General features: G+C 38.3%; 1 protein-coding gene across 3 annotated transcripts in view; it reads left to right on the top strand.

Moving 5' to 3' along the window:
- LOC128635625 (zinc finger protein 432) overlaps positions 1-19,319 on the top strand; it is a 134,645-nt gene that overhangs the window by 88,182 nt on the left and 27,144 nt on the right. Inside the window, exon 1 of one of the 3 annotated variants that reach the window (XM_053688698.1) lies at positions 882-943. The exons of 1 other annotated variant lie outside the window; for it this stretch is intronic. The gene's annotated coding sequence lies outside the window, so the exon portion shown is untranslated. Of the gene's footprint in view, positions 1-881; positions 944-19,319 lie in introns of those variants that run through there. One more of the 3 variants, XM_053688699.1, reaches the window with a different exon arrangement.

The raw sequence follows: 19,319 nt of genomic DNA, 5'->3' as shown, positions 1-19,319 counted from the left end.
GACAAGTTATGGGGGAACGTATGTTAAAGGGACACGAAATATAATTTGTTTTCTTCTATGATTCATGCAGTTAATTACTATTATCTAATTTCTTTCCTTCTCTGTGTATCCTTTGTTAAAAAGTATACATAGGTGGGCTCATAAGCTGTTGATTGGTGGTTGCACACATATGCCTCTGTCACTGGCTTTCAGCTAGCTCACAGTAGTGCCTTACTGCCCCTTCAACAAAAGATACCAAGAAAACAAAACAAATTTGATGATATAAGTAAAATGGAAAGCTGCTTAATTGTATGTCCTGTTTTAATCATGAAAGAAAAATGGTGGGTTTCATGTCCCTTTAAATAGACACAGAGAGTGAGAAGTGAATGAGAATTTGACAGAGAATTAGAGACAAAGGATGAGAGAGAATGAGGCAGAGAAGAAATAAACCTGAATTACAGAATGAGAAACATAAATAAAGGGAATGAGACAGAGAAAGTGACATAAAAGAATAAAAAAGAGAAGATTAACCCTTCTCTGTCAGATATGAACTGTTTGTTACACATAGAAACAACAAGCTGATTGGTAAAGTACTACGATTCCCATATTCCCCCGGAGAAAGCACGTGACCAGATCAGCCAATCGGGAGATGAGATGAGTGCGAGGCCTGCAGAGACTCACTAGAGCTGCCCTGATGCTCTTTCAGTACAAAGCGCGTACTCTGTCTGTTATGTGACTATCCGCGCGCGTCTGATCTGTGCTGCAGCACTTATACTAATACATGTGGCTATTATCGTTGTTTTATAGCTATCACAATCTTGTATAAGTGGTGAGTGCCCACACTTAAGATGGCGGATACGGTCAGCTATAGGTAACGTGCTTTCTGACGTCATATCGCGCACGCATGGAGTGACAGACAGAAAGAATCTGGAAATGGATAATGTGCAACTATAGGAAATTGTAGGTGTGTGTTTATGAATAATACTGCTAGTGTGTGTATATGAATAATACAGCTAGTGTGTGTGTATATGAATAATACTGCTAGTGTGTGTTTATGAATAATACTGCTAGTGTCTGTATATGAATAATACTGCTAGTGTCTGTATATGAATAATACTGCTAGTGTGTGTATATGAATAATACTGCTAGTGTGTGTGTGTATATGAATAATACTGCTAGTGTCTGTATATGAATAATACTGCTAGTGTGTGTATATGAATAATACTGCTAGTGTGTGTATATGAATAATACTGCTAGTGTGTGTGTATATGAATAATAAAGCTAGTGTGTGTATATGAATAATACTGCTAGTGTGTATATGAATAATACAGCTAGTGTGTGTGTTTATGAATAATACTGCTAGTGTGTGTGTTTATGAATAATACTGCTAGTGTCTGTATATGAATAATACAGCTAGTGTGTGTGTTTATGAATAATACTGCTAGTGTCTGTATATGAATAATACTGCTAGTGTCTGTATATGAATAATACTGCTAGTGTGTGTATATGAATAATACAGCTAGCGTGTGTGTATATGAATAATACTGCTAGTGTGTGTGTGTATATGAATAATACTGCTAGTGTCTGTATATGAATAATACTGCTAGTGTGTGTATATGAATAATACTGCTAGTGTGTGTATATGAATAATACTGCTAGTGTGTGTGTATATGAATAATACTGCTAGTGTGTGTATATGAATAATACTGCTAGTGTGTGTATATGAATAATACTGCTAGTGTGTGTATATGAATAATACTGCTAGTGTGTGTGTATATGAATAATACTGCTAGTGTCTGTATATGAATAATACTGCTAGTGTGTGTGTATATGAATACTATTGCTAGTGTGTGTATATGAATAATACTGCTAGTGTGTGTGTGTGTATATGAATAATACTGCTAGTGTGTGTATATGAATAATACTGATAGTGTGTGTGTATATGAATAATACTGCTAGTGTGTGTATATGAATAATACTGCTAGTGTCTGTATATGAATAATACTGCTAGTGTGTGTATATGAATAATACTGCTAGTGTGTGTGTATATGAATAATACTGCTAGTGTGTGTATATGAATAATACTGCTAGTGTCTGTATATGAATAATACTGCTAGTGTCTGTATATGAATAATACTGCTAGTGTGTGTATATGAATAATACAACTAGCGTGTGTGTATATGAATAATACTGCTAGTGTCTGTATATGAATAATACTGCTAGTGTGTGTGTATATGAATAATACTGCTAGTGTGTGTATATGAATAATACTGCTAGTGTGTGTGTGTGTATATGAATAATACTGCTAGTGTGTGTATATGAATAATACTGATAGTGTGTGTGTATATGAATAATACTGCTAGTGTGTGTATATGAATAATACTGCTAGTGTCTGTATATGAATAATACTGCTAGTGTCTGTATATGAATAATACTGCTAGTGTGTGTATATGAATAATACTGCTAGTGTGTGTGTTTATGAATAATACTGCTAGTGTCTGTATATGAATAATACTGCTAGTGTCTGTATATGAATAATACTGCTAGTGTGTGTATATGAATAATACTGCTAGTGTGTGTGTATATGAATAATACTGCTAGTGTGTGTGTATATGAATAATACTGCTAGTGTGTGTATATGAATAATACTGCTAGTGTGTGTATATGAATAATACTGCTAGTGTGTGTGTATATGAATAATACTGCTAGTGTTTGTATATGAATAATACTGCTAGTGTGTGTATATGAATAATACAGCTAGTGTGTGTATATGAATAATACTGCTAGTGTGTGTATATGAATAATACTGCTAGTGTGTGTGTATATGAATAATACTGCTAGTGTGTGTGCGTATGGATAATACTGCTAGTGTTTGTATATGAATAATACTGCTAGTGTGTGTGTATATGAAGAATACTGCTAGTGTGTGTGTATGAATAATACAGCTAGTGTGTGTATATGAATAATACTGCTAGTGTGTGTGTATATGAATAATACTGCTAGTGTGTGTATATGAATAATACTGCTAGTGTGTGTGTATATGAATAATACTGCTAGTGTGTGTGTATGAATAATACAGCTAGTGTGTGTATATGAATAATACTGCTAGTGTGTGTGTATATGAATAATACTGCTAGTGTGTGTGTATGAATAATACTGCTAGTGTGTGTGTATATGAATACTACTGCTAGTGTTTGTATATGAATAATACTGCTAGTGTGTGTATATGAATAATACTGCTAGTGTGTGTGTATATGAATAATACTGCTAGTGTGTGTATATGAATAATACTGCTAGTGTGTGTGTATATGAATAATACTGCTAGTGTGTGTATATGAATAATACTGCTAGTGTGTGTGTATATGAATACTACTGCTAGTGTTTGTATATGAATAATACTGCTAGTGTGTGTATATGAATAATACTGCTAGTGTGTGTGTATATGAATAATACTACTAGTGTGTGTGTATATGAATAATACTGCTAGTGTGTGTGTATATGAATAATACTGCTAGTGTGTTTGTATATGAATAATACTGCTAGTGTGTGTGTGTATGAATAATACTGCTAGTGTGTGTATATGAATAATACTGCTAGTGTGTGTATATGAATAATACTGCTAGTGTGTGTATATGAATAATACTGCTAGTGTTTGTATATGAATAATACTGCTAGTGTGTGTATATGAATAATACTGCTAGTGTGTGTGTTTATGAATAATACTGCTAGTGTGTGTGTATATGAATAATACTGCTAGTGTGTGTGTATATGAATAATACTGCTATTGTGTTTGTATATGAATAATACTGCTAGTGTGTGTGTGTATGAATAATACTGCTAGTGTGTGTATATGAATAATACTGCTAGTGTGTGTGTATATGAAGAATACTGCCAGTGTGTGTGTATGAATAATACAGCTAGTGTGTGTGTGTATGAATAATACTGCTAGTGTGTGTGTTTATGAATAATACTGCTAGTGTGTGTGTATATGAATAATACAGCTAGTGTGTGTGTATGAATAATACAGCTAGTGTGTGTGTATGAATAATACTGCTAGTGTGTCTGTGTATATGAATAATACTGCTAGTGTGTGTATGAATAATACTGCTAGTGTGTGTATGAATAATACTGCTAGTGTGTGTGTATATGAATAATACTGCTAGTGTGTGTGTATATGAATAATACTGCTAGTGTGTGTATGAATAATACTGCTAGTGTGTGTGTATATGAATAATACAGCTAGTGTGTGTGTGTATATGAATAATACTGCTAGTGTGTATATGAATAATACAGCTAGTGTGTGTGTATATGAATAATACTGCTAGTGTGTGTGTATGAATAATACTGCTAGTGTGTGTGTATATGAATAATACTGCTAGTGTGTGTATATGTATAATACAGCTAGTGTGTGTGTATATGAATAATACAGCTAGTGTGTGTGTATATGAATAATACTGCTAGTGTGTGTATATGAATAATACAGCTAGTGTGTGTGTATATGAATAATACTGCTAGTGTGTGTATATGAATAATACTGCTAGTGTGTGTATATGAATAATACTGCTAGTGTGTGTATATGAATAATACAGCTAGTGTGTGTGTATATGAATAATGCTGCTAGTGTGTGTATATGAATAATACAGCTAGTGTGTGTATATGAATAATACTGCTAGTTTGTGTATATGAATTATACTGCTAGTGTGTGTATATGAATAATACAGCTAGTGTGTGTGTATGAATAATACTGCTAGTGTGTGTGTGTATATATGAATAATACTGCTAGTTGTGTGTATATGAATAATACTGCTAGTGTGTGTGTATATGACTAATACTGCTAGTGTGTGTGTATATGACTAATACTGCTAGTGTGTGTGTATGAATACTACTGCTAGTGTGTGTGTATATGAATAATACAGGTAGTGTGTGTATATGAATAATACAGGTAGTGTGTGTATATGAATAATACTGCTAGTGTGTGTATATGAATAATACAGCTAGTGTGTGTGTATATGAATAATGCTGCTAGTGTGTGTATATGAATAATACAGCTAGTGTGTGTATATGAATAATACTGCTAGTTTGTGTATATGAATTATACTGCTAGTGTGTGTATATGAATAATACAGCTAGTGTGTGTGTATGAATAATACTGCTAGTGTGTGTGTATATGAATAATACTGCTAGTGTGTGTATATGTATAATACAGCTAGTGTGTGTGTATATGAATAATACAGCTAGTGTGTGTGTATATGAATAATACTGCTAGTGTGTGTATATGAATAATACAGCTAGTGTGTGTGTATATTAATAATACAGCTAGTGTGTGTGTATATGAATAATACTGCTAGTGTGTGTATATGAATAATACTGCTAGTGTGTGTATATGAATAATACAGCTAGTGTGTGTGTATATGAATAATACTGCTAGTGTGTGTATATGAATAATACTGCTAGTGTGTGTATATGAATAATACTGCTAGTTTGTGTATATGAATTATACTGCTAGTGTGTGTATATGAATAATACTGCTAGTATGTGTGCATATGAATAATACAGCGAGTGTGTGTGTATATGAATAATACTGCTAGTGTGTGTGTATATGAATAATACAGCTAGTGTGTGTATATGAATAATACTGCTAGTGTGTGTGTATGAATAATACTGCTAGTGTGTGTGTATATGAATAATACAGCTAGTGTGTGTGTATGAATAATACTGCTAGTGTGTGTGTATATGAATAATACTGCTAGTGTGTGTGTATGAATAATACTGCTAGTGTGTGTGTATATGAATAATACTGCTAGTGTGTGTGTATGAATAATACTGCTAGTGTGTGTATGAATAATACTGCTAGTGTGTGTGTATATGAATAATACTGCTAGTGTGTGTGTATGAATAATACTGCTAGTGTGTGTGTATGCATAATACTGCTAGTGTGTGTGTATTAATAATACTGCTAGTGTGTGTGTGTATATGAATAATACAGCTAGTGTGTGTGTATATGAATAATACTGCTAGTGTGTTTATGAATAATACTGCTAGTGTGTTTATGAATAATACTGATAGTTTGTGTGTATATGAATAATACAGCTAGTGTGTGTATATGAATAATACTGCTTGTGTGTGTGTATATGAATAATACTGCTAGTGTGTGTGTTTATGAATAATACTGCTAGTGTGTGTGTATATGAATAATACTGCTAGTGTATGTGTATATGAATAATACTGCTAGTGTGTGTATATGAATAATACTGCTAGTTTGTGTATATGAATAATACTGCTAGTTTGTGTATATGAATAATACTGCTAGTGTGTGTGTATGAATAATACTGCTAGTGTGTGTATATGAATAATACTGCTAGTGTGTGTATATGAATAATACTGCTAGTGTGTGTATATGAATAATACTGCTAGTGTGTGGGTATATAAATAATACTGCTAGTGTTACGGTTACCCTTAGTCTCGCTGAGAGATGGACCGCTTAGTAGCCTGGATCCCTATTGCTAAAGAGGGGAGAAGCTGCTTTCCATAGTATTCTATATGAGTCTCGCAAATATAGAATAATCTCCCTTAGCTGCAGTACCGCTAGGATACCCTTCTGCCCACAAAAACGAGTCAACGCTGCGATTGAGGGTCAAACAAGAACTCAGGACTGGGATGCCCAGCCTGCTTTTTATTAAGGTTACATGCACACAGGGCACTCCCAGGGGGAGAGGGGGGGAAGCACAAAATCCCCCATCACACATTTAGATAGAGAGCACTGTCCTTTGACAGGCCACAATAGGATTACAGTACTTAAGATAACAAGTTTACAAGTTCATCTTATCAATTACCAGTCTGGCTCCAGAGGTGATTAGACAATAGTTTCTAAAAGCTGAAAAAAAAGAGTTAACTCTTTACGAAATGATACTTGTTACGGTTTTCTTGGAGCCCTTCTTAGGCGCTGGCTTGCTGGTTCAGGCATTGCTGCTGGGAAATAAGCTCTTCACAACAAAATAACTAATGCTTCTGTAACAGTGCTCCCTTTCTGTGGAACACTCTGGCAGACACGGTCTGACCCCTTTTCGGGGCAGACTAAGGCTGTCCAGACCGCTGATTATGCGGGGCTGAGGTCGGTTTGTCTGGACAACCCGTCGGCGTTGCCATTCTGTTTCCCAGGTCTGTAAGTAATGGTGAAATTGAAGGGTTGCAACGATAAGCTCCAACGTAATAGCCTGCCGTTATCTCCAGAGACCCGGTTCAGCCACACCAACGGGTTATGGTCGGTGACCAGAGTGAACTCCTGACCATATAAATAGGGAGTCAATTTCTTTAATGCCCACACCAAAGCCAAACACTCCTTTTCGACCGCTGCATAGCTGACTTCGCGGGGCAGGAGCTTCCGGCTGATGTAGGCAACTGGATGCTCCCCTCCATCTTCGCCTACTTGGCTGAGGACGGCTCCCAGCCCGAACATGGAAGCATCTGTATGGACGATAAAACGTTTGTTAAGGGCTGGGGCCGCCAAGACAGGAGCGTTAATTAGAGCATTTTTGAGAGCCTGGAAAGCCGTTTCACAGTGGGGAGACCACAGGACCTGTCGAGGTAAGTTCTTCTTGGTCAAGTCAGTCAGGGGTTTGGCAAGTGTGCTGTAGTCTGGTACGAACCGTCTATAGTACCCTGCCGTGCCCAGGAAGGCTAGGACCTGAGTCTTAGTGATGGGGGTGGGCCAATTGGCGACAGCTTCTATTTTGGCCGGCTCTGGTCGCTGCTTTCCACACCCCACCCGGTGACCCAGGTACTGTACCTCGGCCATCCCAAAGTGGCATTTTTCTGGCTTCAGAGTCAGGCCAGCAGCCCGGATCTGATCCAGAACCATTCCCACATGAGCTAAGTGGTCCTCCCAGGACTCACTGTGGATCGCTATGTCGTCCAGGTAGGCGCAAGCAAAACTCTGGAAGCCATCCAGGAGCCTATCCACCAAGCGCTGGAATGTAGCTGGGGCATTCTTCATCCCAAACGGCATTACCCTAAACTGATATAAGCCGAATGGGGTGACGAATGCCGACTTGGGGATAGCCTCCGGGGCCAGGGGAATCTGCCAGTAACCTTTGCAGAGGTCAATAGTGGTCAGGTAATTTCCCCTGGCTATACGATCGAGTAGCTCGTCTACCCTGGGCATAGGGTAAGCGTCCGTCACGGTATTTTCATTGAGCCTCCGATAGTCTACGCAGAACCGGGTGGTCCCATCTTTCTTGGGCACCAAGACAACTGGGGAGGCCCAGGGACTATCGGAGGGCTCAATTACCCTGAGCTGGAGCATCTCATCGATCTCCTTCTTCATTCCTGTCCTAACTGCTTCGGGGATTCGGTACGGAGCCTGGCGCAAGGGAGCTTGTCCCGGAGTATCTACCTGGTGGGTGGTTAAAGTAGTGTACCCTGGCTTCGGGGAGAAGGTGAGGTGTTTAGACTGGAGGAGTTGGTTGAGCTGCTCCCTTTCAGTGGGGCTAAGTCGGTCCCCTATCTGAACCTGCGCCACTATACCTGTGGGGATGCTCTTTTCTAATAGGTCTGGAATGGGTAAACTGTCGGGGTCTTCCTGAGGGGAACAACATACGGCCGTCACGTTCTCTGGCCGCTCAAAATATTCCTTGAGCATGTTTACATGGAATGTCTTTCTAAGATTGTTGTCGTGGCAGCTAGCTATCACATAAGTGGTGTCTCCCCTTTTCTCTACGATCTGGTAGGGACCCTGCCAGGACGCCTGCAATTTGTCTGTCTTCACCGGCTTAAGTACTAACACCTTTTGTCCTATGGTGAAGATTCTCTTTCGGGCCCCCCGATCGTACCATACTTTCTGTCTTCTCTGGGCCAACTGGAGATTAGCCCGCACGGATTTGGCTAATTGCTCCATTCGGTCCCTGAGTTCCAGCACGTATGGCACAATGGGGACACCGTCAGCCTCCATCTCTCCCTCCCAGTGCTCCCGGATCAGGTTTAGGGGTCCCCGTACCTTTCTTCCGTAGAGCAACTCGAAGGGAGAGAACCCTGTCGTTTCCTGGGGCACCTCCCGATAAGCAAATAGGAGGTGCGGCAGGAAGCGTTCCCAGTCTCGGTATTCCTGAGTGAACGTCTTGAGCATTTGCTTGAGGGTCCCATTGAACCTCTCACACAGCCCGTTCGTCTGGGGGTGGTATGGGGAGCTCAGGAGGGACTTAATTTTGCAAACCTGCCAGAGTTGTTGGGTCAATTCAGCCGTAAATTGGGTGCCTCGGTCGGATAGGATTTCTTTTGGAAATCCTACCCGGGAGAACACCTGTACTAGTGCATTCGCTACCGTATCCGCTTGTATGTTGGATAGGGCGACAGCCTCTGGGTACCTGGTAGCGTAGTCCACTACGGTAAGAATGTATCGCTTACCGGAGGGACTAGGGGTAGCCAGTGGTCCCACTAGGTCAATAGCAACCCGGCTGAAGGGTTCCTCTACAATGGGCATATTTACTAGCTGGGCTTTAGGGTGATCGCCTCGCCTTCCTACTCGTTGACACACATCGCAGGTGTTACAGTAAGTTCTAACGTCAGCGTGCACCCCTGGCCAAAAGAACGTGTGAGTAATGCGGTGTAGGGTACGGGTAACGGCTAGGTGGCCTGCTAAGGGGATGTCGTGGCCTATTTTGAGGATTTCTTGACGGTATTTGTGGGGCACTACCAGCTGTCGCCTACGCTGTCCCCTTTTCTCTGTCCAGCGGTATAGTTTCCCTTTTTCCCATAAGAATGTTTCGTTATCTGCCCCGCCCCCTCCGGTCTCTGCTCGTTCCCGGTACTTTTGTAAGGTCGGGTCAGTCTTAGACTCTGCCTCGAAAGCATCTGGGGTGTCCCAGGGTATGGGGCCTAACCTGTCAGGCAAGGTCGGGGTAGGTCTTACCTGTGTCTCCCGCACTGGTGAGAGCTCTCGCTCCGTCCGGGCTTGGGCCCGTGTAGTCACTGGGTCCGCCTCGTTGTTGCATACTGGAGCATAGGCAGAAGTCATGGGGCCCAAATCGTTGCCCAGTAGTACTTCGGCAGGTAAATTATCCATTAGGCCCACGTTCACAGCCCCCTTTCCCGCTCCCCAATCAAGATGCACTTTAGCTGTTGGAATTTTGTACACATCCCCCCCCGCCACTCTAACGGCCACAGTCTGTCCGGATCGCTTGTGCTCTGGCACCAAATGACTCTGTACCAGCGTGATAGTAGCCCCTGTGTCTCGCAATCCCTCGGTAGATCGCCCCTCGAGCCATACCCTCTGCCGATGGTGCTGGCGGTTATCTGAGGCAGCATATACAGGGTCTGCCTCGTGAAGCGGCCCCACATATCCCTCCATAGGGGCCTCTTGGTTAACACAGAGGGCCCGGGCCGGACGATAGGACCCAGAGGGGTAATTGTAATTCCTGGGTGTCTGGTGCGTATTAAGGGGGCAGCTAGCCATGAAATGCCCTGGTTGCTTGCATCGGTGGCAAGTCGGTCTGGGACGCTCAGAGCTGTTATTGGGTGGTCCTGAGTGTCGGACGGGCCTTGTGGGCACCGGGGCTCGGAATTCAGTACGAGGGGGTGCACGGTAAACCTCTCTGGGTTCGACCCGTGCTGGAGCTCGGTAGTTCATGGGTTCGTGAAGACGGGAGTCATAATGTTCATCGGCCAATTTGGCTGCTTCTCCTAAGGTAGAAGGCCGCCTGTCTCGCAGCCATTCCTTCCCTTGCTGTTCCATGCCATTATAAAAATGTTCTAAGAGAAACAATTGTAAAATTTCCTCCCCAGTCACCGCTTTACTTCCGCTCAGCCAGTGATTTGCCGCTCTCCGCATTTGGTGCGCCCATTCCATATGGGTATCGTTAGGCTTCTTTTCCGTGCCCCGAAACTGTCGGCGATACGTGTCCGGAGTTACAGCGTACCGTCGCAACAGTGTCTCCTTAACTAGCTCATACTGTGTCACTTCCTCAGCACCCAGAGTACGAAAGGCTTCCAGGGCTCGCCCGGATAGTTTCCCAGTCAATATCGTGGGCCACTCTCTGTTGGGAATCTGGTGCAGGGCACATTGCCTTTCGAAGTCCGCCAAATATTCATCAATCCCTGTCTCGCTCTCTAGGAAGGGTCGAAATGCCGCATAGGGTATCTTGGGCCTCCCAGCATTTTCGACAGGGATGATTACCTGCGGGGCTTCAGCATTGCGGTGTGCATTTGCTAGGTTGAGTTCGTGGGCTCGAGTCTCTCGTATATCCTCGTCCGCCTCTGCCATCAACTGCTGTACCAATTCCATGGAGGGGTTCGGCCCGTATAATGAGAGCCTTTCCCGAACAATCCTGGTTTTTTCGTCACTAATCGTGGTCGGTGTTTCCGCCATTGTGAAGCTCTGATCCAGTTCGGTCAATTCTGCGATCAGCTCTCTCCTCGGCCGGTTGCTGGCGTACCCCCCTCTGCTTTCAAGTAAATCCTTTTGGGTTGTACGCTTCAATTTTTCGTAAGCGCTCTCCATCCGTTCTGTACCTCTCCTAGGAAATCCAGGAAAATCCCGCCGCTGCCGCCAAATGTTACGGTTACCCTTAGTCTCGCTGAGAGATGGACCGCTTAGTAGCCTGGATCCCTATTGCTAAAGAGGGGAGAAGCTGCTTTCCATAGTATTCTATATGAGTCTCGCAAATATAGAATAATCTCCCTTAGCTGCAGTACCGCTAGGATACCCTTCTGCCCACAAAAACGAGTCAACGCTGCGATTGAGGGTCAAACAAGAACTCAGGACTGGGATGCCCAGCCTGCTTTTTATTAAGGTTACATGCACACAGGGCACTCCCAGGGGGAGAGGGGGGGAAGCACAAAATCCCCCATCACACATTTAGATAGAGAGCACTGTCCTTTGACAGGCCACAATAGGATTACAGTACTTAAGATAACAAGTTTACAAGTTCATCTTATCAATTACCAGTCTGGCTCCAGAGGTGATTAGACAATAGTTTCTAAAAGCTGAAAAAAAAGAGTTAACTCTTTACGAAATGATACTTGTTACGGTTTTCTTGGAGCCCTTCTTAGGCGCTGGCTTGCTGGTTCAGGCATTGCTGCTGGGAAATAAGCTCTTCACAACAAAATAACTAATGCTTCTGTAACAGCTAGTATGTGTGCATATGAATAATACAGCTAGTGTGTGTGTATGTTGAATAATACTGCTAGTGTGTGTGTGTATATGAATAATACTGCTAGTGTGTGTGTGTATATGAATAATACTGCTAGTGTGTGTGTATATGAATAATACTGCTAGTATGTGTGCATATGAATAATACAGCTAGTGTGTGTGTATATTAATAATACTGCTAGTGTGTTTATGAATAATACTACTAGTGTGTTTATGAATAATACTGCTAGTTTGTGTGTATATGAATAATACTGCTTGTGTGTGTATATGAATAATACTGCTTGTGTGTGTGTATATGAATAGTACTGCTAGTGTGTGTATATGAATAATACTGCTAGTGTGTGTATATGAATAATACTGCTAGTGTGTATGTATATGAATTATACTGCTAGTGTGTGTGTTTATGAATAATTATGCTAGTGTGTATATGAATAATACTGCTAGTGTGTGTGTTTATGAATAATACTGCTAGTGTGTGTGTATATGAATAATACTGCTAGTTTTTGTGTTTATGAATAATACTGCTAGTGTGTGTATATGAATAATACTGCTAGTGTGTGTGTGTGTATATGAATAATACAGCTAGTGTGTGTATATGAATAATACTGCTAGTGTGTGTATGAATAATACAGCTAGTGTGTGTATATGAATAATACTGCTAGTGTGTGTGTATATGAATAATACTGCTAGTGTGTGTGTATATGAATAATACTGCTAGTGTGTGTGTATGAATAATACTGCTAGTGTGTGTATATGAATAATACTGCTAGTGTGTGTGTATATATGAATAATACTGCTAGTTGTGTGTATATGAATAATACTGCTAGTGTGTGTGTATATGACTAATACTGCTAGTGTGTGTGTATATGACTAATACTGCTAGTGTGTGTGTATGAATACTACTGCTAGTGTGTGTGTATATGAATAATACAGGTAGTGTGTGTATATGAATAATACAGGTAGTGTGTGTATATGAATAATACTGCTAGTGTGTGTATATGAATAATACTGCTAGTGTGTGTATATGACTAATACTGCTAGTGTGTGTATATGACTAATACTGCTAGTGTGTGTATATGAATAATACTGCTAGTTTGTGTGTATATGAATAATACAGCTAGTGTGTGTATATGCATAATACTGCTAGTGTATATATATATATGAATAATACTGCTAGTGTATGTATATGAATAATACTGCTAGTGTGTGTGTGTGTATGAATAATACTGCTAGTGTGTGTGTGTGTATGAATAATACTGCTAGTGTGTATGAATAATACTGCTAGTGTGTGTGTATGAATAATACTGCTAGTGTGTGTGTATGAATAATACTGCTTGTGTGTGTGTGTATATGAATAATACTGCTAGTGTGTGTATATGAATAATACTGCTAGTGTGTGTATATGAATAATACTGCTAGTGTGTGTGTGTATATGAATAATACTGCTAGTGTGTGTATATGAATAATACTGCTAGTGTGTGTATATGAATAATACAGCTAGTGTGTGTATATGAATAATACTGCTAGTGTGTGTATATGAATAATACTGCTAGTGTGTGTATATGAATAATACTGCTAGTGTGTGTATATGAATAATACTGCTAGTGTGTGTATATGAATAATACTGCTAGTGTGTGTGTGTATATGAATAATACTGCTAGTGTGCGTGTATATGAATAATACTGCTAGTGTGTGTATATGAATAATACTGCTAGTGTGTGTATATGAATAATACTGCTAGTGTGTGTATATGAATAATACTGCTAGTGTGTGTGTATATGAATAATACTGCTAGTGTGTGTGTATATGAATAATACTGCTAGTGTGTGTATATGAATAATACTGCTAGTGTGTGTATATGAATAATACTGCTAGTGTGTGTGTGTATATGAATAATACTGCTAGTGTGTGTGTGTATATGAATAATTCTGCTAGTGTGTGTGTGTATATGAATAATACTGCTAGTGTGTGTGTATATGAATAATACACCTAGTGTGTGTATATGAATAATACTGCTAGTGTGTGTATATTAATAATACTGCTAGTGTGTGTGTATATGAATAATACTGCTAGTGTGTGTGTATATGAATAATACTGCTAATGTGTGTGTATGAATAATACTGCTAGTGTGTGTGTGTATGAATAATACTGCTAGTGTGTGTGTGTATGAATAATACAGCTAGTGTGTGTATATGCATAATACTGCTAGTGTGTGTATATGAATAATACTGCTAGTGTGTGTGTGTGTATGAATAATACTGCTAGTTTGTGTGTATATGAATAATACAGCTAGTGTGTGTGTATATGAATAATACTGCTAGTGTATGTATATGAATAATACTGCTAGTGTGTGTATATGAATAATGCTTCTAGTGTGTGTGTGTGTGTATGAATAATACTGCTAGTGTGTGTGTGTATGAATAATACTGTTAGTGTGTGTATATGAATAATACTGCTAGTGTGTGTGTATGAATAATACTGCTAGTGTGTGTGTATGAATAATACTGCTAGTGTGTGTGTGTGTATATGAATAATACTGCTAGTGTGTGTGTGTATGAATAATACTGCTAGTGTGTGTATATGAATAATACTGATAGTGTGTGTGTATGAATAATACTGCTAGTGTGTGTGTATGAATAATACTGCTAGTGTGTGTGTATGAATAATACTGCTAGTGTGTGTGTATGAATAATACTGCTAGTGTGTGTGTATATGAATAATACAGCTAGAGTGTGTGTATATGAATAATTCTGCTAGTGTGTGTGTATATGAATAATACTGCTAGTGTGTGTGTATATGAATAATACTGCTAGTGTGTGTATATATGAATAATACAGCTAGTGTGTGTATATGAATAATACTGCTAGTGTGTGTATATGAATAATACTGCTAGTGTGTGTATATGAATAATACTGCTAGTGTGTGTGTATATGAATAATACTGCTAGTGTGTGTATATGAATAATACTGCTAGTGTGTGTGTATATGAATAATACTGCTAGTGTGTGTGTGTATATGAATAATTCTGCTAGTGTGTGTGTGTATATGAATAATACTGCTAGTGTGTGTGTATGAATAATACTGCTTGTGTGTGTGTGTGTATATGAATAATACTGCTAGTGTGTGTATATGAATAATACTGCTAGTGTGTGTGTGTGTATGAATAATACTGCTAGTGTGTGTATATGAATAATACTGCTAGTGTGTGTGTATATGAATAATATTGCTAGTGTGTGTATATGAATAATACAGCTAGTGTGTGTATATGAATAATACTGCTAGTCTGTGTATATGAATAATACTGCTAGTGTGTGTATATGAATAATACTGCTAGTGTGTGTATATGAATAATACTGCTAGTGTGTGTGTGTATATGAATAATACTGCTAGTGTGTGTGTATATGAATAATACTGCTAGTGTGTGTATATGAATAATAACTGCTATGTGTAGTGGTATATGAATAATACTGCTAGTGTGTGTGGCTATGAATAATACTGCTAGTGTGTGTATATGAATAATACTGCTAGTGTGTATGAATAATACTGCTAGTGTGTGTGTGTATATGAATAATACTGCTAGTGGTGTGTGTATATGAATAATACTGCTAAGAGTGTGTATCTCAATATACTGCTAGTGTGTGTATATGAATAATCACTGCTAGTGTGTGTGTATGAATAATACTGCTAGTGTGTGTGTATGAATCATACTGCTAGTGTGTGTGTGATGCAAAAATACTGCTAGTGTGAGTGTATGAATAGACTACTGCTAGTGTGTGTATATGAATACTACTGCTAGTGTGTGTATATGAATAATACTGCTAGTGTCGTTATGTCTATGAATAATAGTGCTAGTGTGTGTGTGTATATGAATAATTATGCTAGTGTGTGTGTGTGTATATGAATAATACTGCTAGTGTGTGTATATGAATAATACTGCTAGTGTGTGTGTATATGAATAATACAGCTAGTGTGTGTATATGAATAATACTGCTAGTGTGTGTATATGAATAATACTGCTAGTGTGTGTGTATATGAATAATACTGCTAGTGTGTGTGTATATGAATAATACTGCTAGTGTTTGTGTATGAATAATACTGCTAGTGTGTGTGTATATGAATAATACTGCTAGTGTGTGTGTATATGAATAATACTGCTAGTGTTTGTGTATGAATAATACTGCTAGTGTGTGTGTATATGAATAATACAGCTAGTGTGTGTATATGCATAATACTGCTAGTGTGTGTATATGAATAATACTGCTAGTGTGTGTATATGAATAATACTGCTAGTGTGTGTGTGTGTATGAATAATACTGCTAGTTTGTGTGTATATGAATAATACAGCTAGTGTGTGTGTATATGAATAATACTGCTAGTGTATGTATATGAATAATACTGCTAGTGTGTGTATATGAATAATACTTCTAGTGTGTGTGTATGAATAATACTGCTAGTGTGTGTGTATATGAATAATACTGCTAGTGTGTGTATATGAATAATACTGCTAGTGTGTGTGTATGAATAATACTGCTAGTGTGTGTGTATGAATAATACTGCTAGTGTGTGTGTATATGAATAATACTGCTAGTGTGTGTGTATATGAATAATACTGCTAGTGTGTGTGTATATGAATAATACTGCTAGTGTGTGTGTATATGAATAATACTGCTAGTGTGTGTGTATATGAATAATACTGCTAGTGTGTGTGTATATGAATAATACTGCTAGTGTGTGTGTATGAATAATACTGCTAGTGTGTGTGTATATGAATAATACTGCTAGTGTGTGTATATGAATAATACTGCTAGTGTGTGTGTATATGAATAATACTGCTAGTGTGTGTGTATATGAATAATACTGCTAGTGTGTGTATATGAATAATACTGCTAGTGTGTGTATATGAATAATACTGCTAGTGTGTGTATATGAATAATACTGCTAGTGTGTGTGTGTGTATATGAATAATACTGCTAGTGTGTGTATATGAATAATACTGCTAGTGTGTGTGTATATGAATAATACTGCTAGTGTGTGTGTATATGAATAATACTGCTAGTGTGTGTGTATATGAATAATACTGCTAGTGTGTGTATATGAATAATACTGCTAGTGTGTGTGTATGAATAATACTGCTAGTGTGTGTGTATGAATAATACTGCTAGTGTGTGTGTGTGTGTATGAATAATACTGCTAGTGTGTGTATATGAATAATACTGCTAGTGTGTGTGTGTATGAATAATACTGCTAGTGTGTGTGTATGAATAATACTGCTTGTGTGTGTGTGTATATGAATAATACTGCTAGTGTGTGTATATGAATAATACTGCTAGTGTGTGTATATGAATAATACTGCTAGTGTGTGTGTATATGAATAATATTGCTAGTGTGTGTATATGAATAATACTGCTAGTGTGTGTGTATATGAATAATACTGCTAGTGTGTGTATATGAATAATACTGCTAGTGTGTGTGTATGAATAATACTGCTAGTGTGTGTGTATGAATAATACTGCTAGTGTGTGTGTGTGATATGAATAATACTGCTAGTGTGTGTGATATGAATAATACTGCTAGGTGTGTGTGTGTGTATGAATAATACTGCTAGTGTGTGTTGTGGTATGAATAATACTGCTAGTGTGTGTGTGTATGAATAATACTGCTATTGTGTGTGGTATATGAATAATACTGCTAGTGTGTGTATATGAATAATACTGCTAGTGGTGTGTGTATGAATAATACTGCTAGTGTGTGTGTATATGAATAATACTGCTAGTGTGTGTGTGTGTATGAATAATACTGCTAGTGTGTGTATATGAATAATACTGCTAGTGTGTGTGTGTATATGAATAATACTGCTAGTGTGTGTGTATATGAATAATACTGCTAGTGTGTGTATATGAATAATACTGTTAGTGTGTGTATATGAATAATACTGCTAGTGTGTGTATATGAATAATACTGCTAGTGTGTGTGTATATGAATAATACTGCTAGTGTGTGTATATGAATAATACTGCTAGTGTGTGTGTATATGAATAATACTGCTAGTGTGTGTATATGAATAATACTGCTAGTGTGTGTATATGAATAATACTGCTAGTGTGTGTATATGAATAATACTGCTAGTGTGTGTGTATGAATAATACTGCTAGTGTGTGTTTATGAATAATACAGCTAGTGTGTGTATATGAATAATACAGCTAGTGTGTGTATATGAATAATACTGCTAGTGTGTGTATATGAATAATACTGCTAGTGTGTGTATATGAATAATACTGCTAGTGTGTGTATATGAATAATACTGCTAGTGTGTGTGTATGAATAATACTGCTAGTGTGTGTGTATGAATAATACTGCTAGTGTGTGTTTATGAATAATACTGCTAGTGTGTGTATATGAATAATACTGCTAGTGTGTGTATATGAATAATACTGCTAGTGTGTGTGTGTATATGAATAATACTGCTAGTGTGTGTATATGAATAATACTGCTAGTGTGTGTGTGTGTGTATATGAATAATACTGCTAGTGTGTGTGTGTGTATGAATAATACTGCTAGTGTGTGTGTGTGTATAATACTGCTAGTGTGTGTATATGAATAATACTGCTAGTGTGTGTGTGTATATGAATAATACTGCTAGTGTGTGAGTATATGAATAATACTGCTAGTGTGTGTATATAAATAATACTGCTAGTGTGTGTATTATAAATAATACTGCTAGTGTGTTCGTGTGTATATGAATAATACTGCTAGTGTGTGTGTTTATGAATAATACTGCTAGTGTGTGTGTATATGAATAATACTGCTAGTGTGTGTGTATATCAATAATACTGCTAGTGTGTGTGTATATGAATAAAACTGCTAGTGTGTGTGTATATGAATAATACTGCTAGTGTGTGAGTATATGAATAATACTGCTAGTGTGTATGTATATGAATAATACTGCTAGTGTGTGTGTTTGTGAATAATTATGCTTGTGTGTATATGAATAATACTGCTAGTGGGTGTATATGAATAATACTGCTAGTGTGGGTGTATATGAATAATACTGCTAGTGTGTATGCATATGAATAATACTGCTAGTGTGTATGCATATGAATAATACTGCTAGTGTGTGTGCATATGAATAATACTGCTAGTGTGTGTGTATATGAATAATACTGCTAGTGTGTGTGTGTATATGAATAATACAGCTAGTGT

This window comes from Bombina bombina, chromosome 7 (genome assembly GCF_027579735.1).
Source record: "Bombina bombina isolate aBomBom1 chromosome 7, aBomBom1.pri, whole genome shotgun sequence".
Lineage (NCBI taxonomy): Eukaryota > Metazoa > Chordata > Amphibia > Anura > Bombinatoridae > Bombina > Bombina bombina.
Note: the sequence above shows the minus strand (reverse complement) of the source record. Positions and strands in the feature narration are given on the sequence as shown.